Source organism: Triticum urartu, chromosome 6A (assembly GCF_056163025.1).
Source record: "Triticum urartu cultivar PI428250 chromosome 6A, HENAU_Tu73, whole genome shotgun sequence".
NCBI classification, from domain to species: Eukaryota; Viridiplantae; Streptophyta; class Magnoliopsida; order Poales; family Poaceae; genus Triticum; species Triticum urartu.
The window spans coordinates 155167564-155174427 of NC_141878.1; the positions used below are offsets into that span (position 1 = coordinate 155167564).

General features: G+C 44.2%; 1 long non-coding RNA gene across 2 annotated transcripts; it reads left to right on the forward strand.

Moving 5' to 3' along the window:
* Window positions 1–2873: 2873 nt before the first annotated feature.
* Window positions 2874–5220, forward strand: LOC125531917 (uncharacterized). 2 transcript variants are annotated; one of them, XR_007293621.2, is made up of 4 exons: window positions 2875–3249; window positions 3445–4315; window positions 4532–4765; window positions 4854–5220. It is a non-coding gene; the product is annotated as an uncharacterized LOC125531917 (long non-coding RNA). The 2 variants fall into 2 exon arrangements; XR_007293620.2 differs by having other exon boundaries at window positions 2874–3249; window positions 3445–4765.
* The last annotated feature ends 1644 nt before the right edge of the window (window positions 5221–6864 follow it).

A 6864-nucleotide genomic window follows, 5' to 3' on the forward strand; every position in this document is an offset into this window, starting at 1 on the left:
AACAAAAGCCGTACTCTCAATCTGAGCAGCCAACCGTTTATGGTTGTAGGGGATGGGCTATTTATAGCCACTTGGCAACCCGACCTGATTTGTCCGAAATGACCCTGGGTCACTAAGGAACTGACACGTGTCTCAACGGTCAGATTTCAAACTCTCATGGCAACTTTACTTGGGCTAAAAGCAAAGCTGACTTGTCCGGCTCTGGACAAGATTCGCTCTCATTGTCTTCACTCAAAGACATAGGTTTTTGGTTTAGGCATCACTTCAGTCATTCTGACTGGTTCTCCTGGACCCCACTTAACAGTACGGTGGTTCCTATGACTCAACACAAAAGAAAAAGAACTACGAAAGATCTAAGTCTTCGAGCTCCATAGGCTTCATATCGTGTCTTCTCTTGTCATAGTCTTCAATGTGAATATCTTCATATACCACCTTTGACTTCAATGTATTCATACATTTTTAGGGGTCATCTCTGGTAGTAAAACCGAATCAATGAGGGACTTCTACCTGTGTTATCCTGCAATTCTCACAAACACATTAGTCCCTCAACTAGGTTTGTCGTCAATACTCCAAAACCAACTAGGGGTGGCACTAGATGCACTTACAGCAAGAAAATCCTGGATATGCTTCTCTTGGGAAATAAAGAAGCCATTAAAGGTAGAAGAAACCTCAATGTCAAGAAAGTAGCAAAGAGGACCAAGATCAGACATAAGAAACTCACTATGATGAGCCTTCACAAAGGCAATGTACTTAGAATCGTTGTCGGTGATGATCGACATATAGAAGAAGAGTTCGCCCACGAGTTGAAATGTAGAAAAAAGTGCAGGATCATGAGTACTTGCTGAAAAACCAGCCGCAATCACTATTGAGATGAAACGCTCAGACCAGACACGAGGGGTTTGCTTAAGGCCATATAGAGAGCGACAAAGACGACAAACCATGTCATCAGGAAGAGAAGCCACAGCGAAAAGTGTGCGAAGAGTGGTCATGTGGGCCATAGGGGCAAATGTCTCATCGTAGTCATGACCATGTTCCCACCACTAGACGAGCTTTGTAATGCTCAAGAGAACCATCAGTCTTAACCTTGTAGACCCACATACAAGTGATGAGATGAGCACGAGAAGGAAGGGAAATGAGATCCCACGCGCCAATGCGTGAAAGAGCATCAATCTCCGATGCCATCACATGTTGCCATTTAGGATGAGCAACAACGTCATGATAAGTCGTCTCGAGAAGAGCGGTGCTAGAATAACCATAGCGGTCAGTAGGCAGAAGCGGGCGAGCTCAGAAGCCATAAGTAGGCTAAGCTGGAGGTGGTGCATTGCCAACAGAAGAAGACAATAGTCGAGGGAGGTGGCTCATCAGAAGAATTCACAACACGCGGATGATCAGTGTAGTAAAGAAGATGATGAGGGGGAATCAATGGGGAAGCCTCAGGTGATGAACGAGGTGGGGAAGCCACAAGTTACAAAGGTGTGGGGTCTACAACAGTAGTATGGGAAGACAAGGTGGGATGGGTGGACGAGGGCAATACTTGAGTGATAGGTGTATTTGAAAAAGTGAGAAAATAAATATCCTCAATGGGGGAGGTCAAAGGAGAGGATGGACAGGGATATAAAGGACGAGACTCATCAAAAGTCACATCCCGAGAAATGTGCATCCGACGACTAACAGGATCCCAACACAGATAGCCCTTGCATCATTGTAATCTAAGAAGACACACTCAATAGACTGAGTAGTTAGTTTGGTGCATTCGTGGGGGGCAAAAAGAATGTAGCAAATGCAACCAAACAAATGAAGTGTTGAGTAGTCAAGAGAACAACCAAAAAGATGCTCAAGAGGAATGTCAGTCTATAGAGCAGAGGAAGGATTAATGTTGATGAGATAGGTAGAAGTAGAAGCTACCTCAACCCAAAAGTGAGGTGGAAGAGAGGCGACAATCATCAACGCACGAACCGCCTCAAGAAGGTGACGCTGCTTGCACTCAGCAACACCCTTCTGAGCATGAGCACCAGGACAAGAGAATTGAGGAAGTGTGCCCTGCTCAACAAGGAATCCACCCAGCAAATGAGAGATGTACCTAAGGATCCTGAAGCCGCTGAGTTCCACATGAAGCACAGCTTGCTCCAGGCCACCATGCATTGCCCGTCGCTGACTATGTTGTTCCCGCTCTAAAGGAAAACGGAATGTACTTCTCGACCAATGCAAGTGAACACAGAGGCAGTTGCATGGCGATGGCTTGATAGACTGGGATGGAGAGAAGTACTAATTTGACAAGCATGAGCCAGCCTCCCATGTTTTAGTAGATTCTCAATCCAAGTGGGGATGCAATTGAGAACTTTGTCTAGAAGAGGCTACATGTGGACCGTGCGAATCTTGCACAAGGGGAGGCTAAGATAGGTGCACTGGAGCACTGGGAAAGCACATGCGAAGCTTAGCTTAATCACTTAGATCTCGGCGATGCTGCAATAGATTGGTGCAAAGGAACACTTGTCGAAGTTGGTGCATAAGCTCGACGTGCCACCAAGATCAGGTTGCCGCACGTCAAAGACAGGACGACGGCCATGTCGGCATTGTACACTAACATGAGGTGCCTGACGCCACGCCAACACGATGGCTCTAACATGACAATTTAGGACAGTACAACTGCACCACTTTCCTGCCCTCTCACGCACTAAGGCATTTTTGGCCGTCCATTTGCTTGATTTAGAGAATCTCAGCCGTTGGATGCATTGTCTGTTTCGGCCTGCAGGAGACGTTAAATTTTCTGGCCCAGCTGTCCTAGAGGGCTGCTGCTCCAGAAGAAAAATTGATGCATTCTGGTGAACTGGGCCTTTCCCCAGCCCAATTTGCTTATCCCCGCAAAAGCCTGTCCGATTGGTGGCAAACCTTGCCGAAGAAAAAAAAAGTAGCATAGACAGGCAGAAGAGAACCAGGTCGGTCGTCTCCAGAGGGGGTCGGTCGCTACGATTTCCAGAGAAGGGGGAAGGGCGTCGGTCGCTGTGATTTTAAGGGGATTCGATGCTGTGATTTGAAGGGGATTCGTGTGAGAGAGATTGGGAAGGTAAAGGGGATGCCTGGATTGCTTGGCGGAAGGAGGGGACCCAACGGACGCGGGAGGTCGACGCCATGACTCTTGGTATGAGGAAACTGCTCCGCAGCGATTTGAAGACGCAATAAATCTTCAGTTTCTCTACACACAATCATGGCTGGTGATGTGCCCATCCTTTCCGCTGCCTCACGGTACAAGTACGTGTATATATATGCTTCCCCCCTTACTACCACGCACTCACCGTTTTCTCCCAAGCATAACATCTGTCCGCATGATGATTGGATAGGTTTCCCTATATATTTTTCAGTTCAGTATATGAATGTATGATTCATTCTTCCACCAAGCAATTGAATTGCCCTGATTTTCTCTCATTCCAAAAACTATACATACAGGTGTTTCATGTTTGCTGTGGTCGATTGATTTGGGCAGTTCTTGGAGACTGTACTCGCAATTTTTTTACTTCGGCTGCTCACCATCATCCATGGCTTCTGCACAGGTAACTCATCTTTGTGGAAATATATCCAATTCTGATTAACTCCCTTCCCAACAGGAAGAAGTAAGAGAATTCAGTGAGTTGGTTTTCAGGCCAATTTGCATCTATCAGATCTGAAGCCATCCCTCGGCGTGTCACTGCGCTTGCACGCGTAGCTCTTGTATGAGGTCCCTAGATGGACATTGAACGCATCTTGACATCGTCTTTGTTGATGAACATGCCTACTAAAAACTTATTAGGTGTATTCTTTGTACATAATGTAACTTCCTTGTGTTTAATACTGATCTTATATAGAAACAATATGTATGGAGAGGTACATGTGATTGAATACAAAAACTATTCAGGGAAAACTCAAGGAGGGCAATGTTTTCCTCATCAACAATTCCTTTGTGAAATTAGCAAAGAACATGTATAAGGCTGTGGAAGCAAGTTCCATGAAAATAACTCCATGGTCGAAGGTTTAGTCGCAGCGTTGACCCTATTAATTATCCTGATTATGCATGTTCACTCACCGATTTTATACCTCTACCCTCTATGGTTGGAAAGACAGACTCCTTTATAGGCAAGGAAAATCTACTTTAGTGCAGGCACAATTATTTCTTTGTTTCCTCCACTTTGCTGCTTTACTATCTTTCTGGTCCATTATCATGCTCATGTTTCAATGTACAGATGTCGGAATAGTTTCAGTGATTTCATATCTCTTTTAAGGTTTGACTGCCTGCTTGAGCCCAGGATCCTGACAAAAGTAACCTCCAGATAACATATATTGAGTAAGAATTCTCATCTAAATTACGAGGCCATCTATTATCTTCCAACTTTCATAAGAGTCACGAGACTATCTCTCACTATATTAGCTGAATTGCATGTACTTAGTGTATATAATCAGGTCTCACATTACCGACTACCTTGTCATTATCATAATTGTCGGCGACAAGTTATAACTAAAAGTAACTATATTTGTGATCTCTGAACTTTTCCAATGACAGGTGAACACTAGCTAGCACCAACAGAACTGAGATATGTTAATCTCTCGTGCAAATGGTCACATACTTAGTACACCAGTATAGTCCTCTCAACTTATAAAGTACTTTATTTCTTCACTGCACCAACATATCTCAAAAATTTATGGGCAAAAAACGCCACTGCCAGCCAGCCACAGACACCGGATGATCCAAATTGCACTTGTCAATAATGCTCACAAACAAGAAAAAGGAAAAAAGGTAGATAGCCACATTATACTAAACTCCCTGTTCAAGGTTCTATCTTTTGATGCACATATATATTAACACCTATCTTCGTGATTTACAGATCTGCAACTGATACAATCAAGACCTTTGCTTCGAAAAAGAAAATTCATCTCCTTGAGCAAAGATTAGCTCATCTACTTTGGGCGCTACTCCCTCCGTCTGAAAATACTTGTCATCAAAATGAATAAAAAAGGATGTATCTAGAACTAAAATATGTCTAGATACATCCCCTTTTATTCATTTTGATGACAAGTATTTCCGGACGGAGGGAGTATTAAATAAATGGAGACGTTCTGCGTGTGACCAGTGACCACCCTTTTTGGACATTTTACTGATGTCGTCTGCCTGCGACAACTATCACCGATTTACGTGATAAGACTTTGTGTTTGCCAAATCCAACTTATCTGTGCTGTGTTTTCAGAGAACCATTGCTCCTGTCTGAATTGAATTATACTCCCTCCGTTCCAAATTACTCGTCGCAGAAATGGATGTATCTAGAACTAAAATACATCTAGATACATCCATTTTTGCGACGAGTAATTCGGAACGGAGGGAGTACAAGACTTGCATCTCTACAATCACCCTTATTTATCCTCTAAAGTGATGTTGCTGTTCTTTGCTACATTATGATCCCGCATCTCTATTTCTATTACTGTGGTAAATCTGGATCCTATTTGTAGAAATGTCCAATTATTCTAATGCTTTCGTATCCATGTATATACATGTGTTTCCTTTAATTTATCAAGATAGTTGTCCTATTATCAGCCTTTTTCTGTTTTTTACGGGTGAGCAGCTGCTACATCTTTCAAAATAAAGGTCTCTTGTATTATACTTTTGCACTGTGTGCATCCTGCATTTCCCTCTTCTCTATTTTCATGTTCGACATACTACAAAAATAATACCACCAAATAGTATTAATGGGAATGCTTTCTTGAATTTATCTCAAGCTCATGTGTAATTCACTATGCGCGCACCCCTCAATGACTTTTTTTTGGAGGGAACTTAATGACTTATTTCGGTCGTACCAAAATTTGCAACGCCTTCTTTCGGTTCTAAAAAATTCTATAAAACTATACCATACAACCTCCCAAATAGACGGGTGCGGCAACGCGCGCCTTCGATGATCTAGTGTTCTTCGCATGCACAAACAAGGCGTTGAGCACCTCCAGCACAAAGAAGAAACAACAAAGACAAAAGGGGGTCACCTTGCCACAGGTCATGATGGTGAAGAATATGCCTCTCGGGCACCTTGTTGAGGGTGTCTATGGTAGAATCATCCACACCAACTCGTTGAATCAGCTGCCAGTGCCGGTTTGCCGTGAGACCATAGGAGGAAGGGCCATGAGACTGAATCGAATGCCTTCACAGTGTCAACCTTGAGCATGAGGGTTGCGATGTGTCTAATGTGCAAGCCCTTAGTGGTGAGCATGAAGGAGCTCTGGTTTTCCTTGATTAGTTATGGGAGCCGAGGCATGACGTGGAGAGCAAGCAGCTTGGAGAAAAGCCTACCAAAGGTATGCGGCAAACAGATCAGGTGGAAGTGTGCGACATGGTTTGAGTTTTTCTTCTCTAGCACCAAGACAATGAGGGCACCGTCAGGCTCGACGAGGCAACCCGGTATAAGCAAATAGAGCTGGTGGACGACTAGGGCAAGCTCATCTTTGAAGATCTCCAAAGCGAGTTGGTAAAACAACTCTACGAGGGATAGCGCAATCCATGATGGACGAGTAATCTGCCAACATCTACTCCTTATCCTCATGGGGGCGACAATACTGTAACGGGCAATGGCAACCATGTGATTTTTGCAGTGGCAGTGGCACGCATGGATGTAGAAGTAGCACGTGTTTGCGTCTTCCTCGGCTAGCTAGTGGAAGCGGAGGGCTGGTGGGGGATAATGCACTTGAGGGAGGCCAAACCAAGCAACTTAAGCTTCAACTCTTTGCGCAGATTAAACTCCTTTTGGGACAGCTGTCGGGACTCCTGCACCGTGTTGAGCTGAAAAATGATTTCCTTAGCCATGAGTTGTTGTAGCTTGATGCTGCCAATATGCCGGTCGCTCCACAGCTGCAATG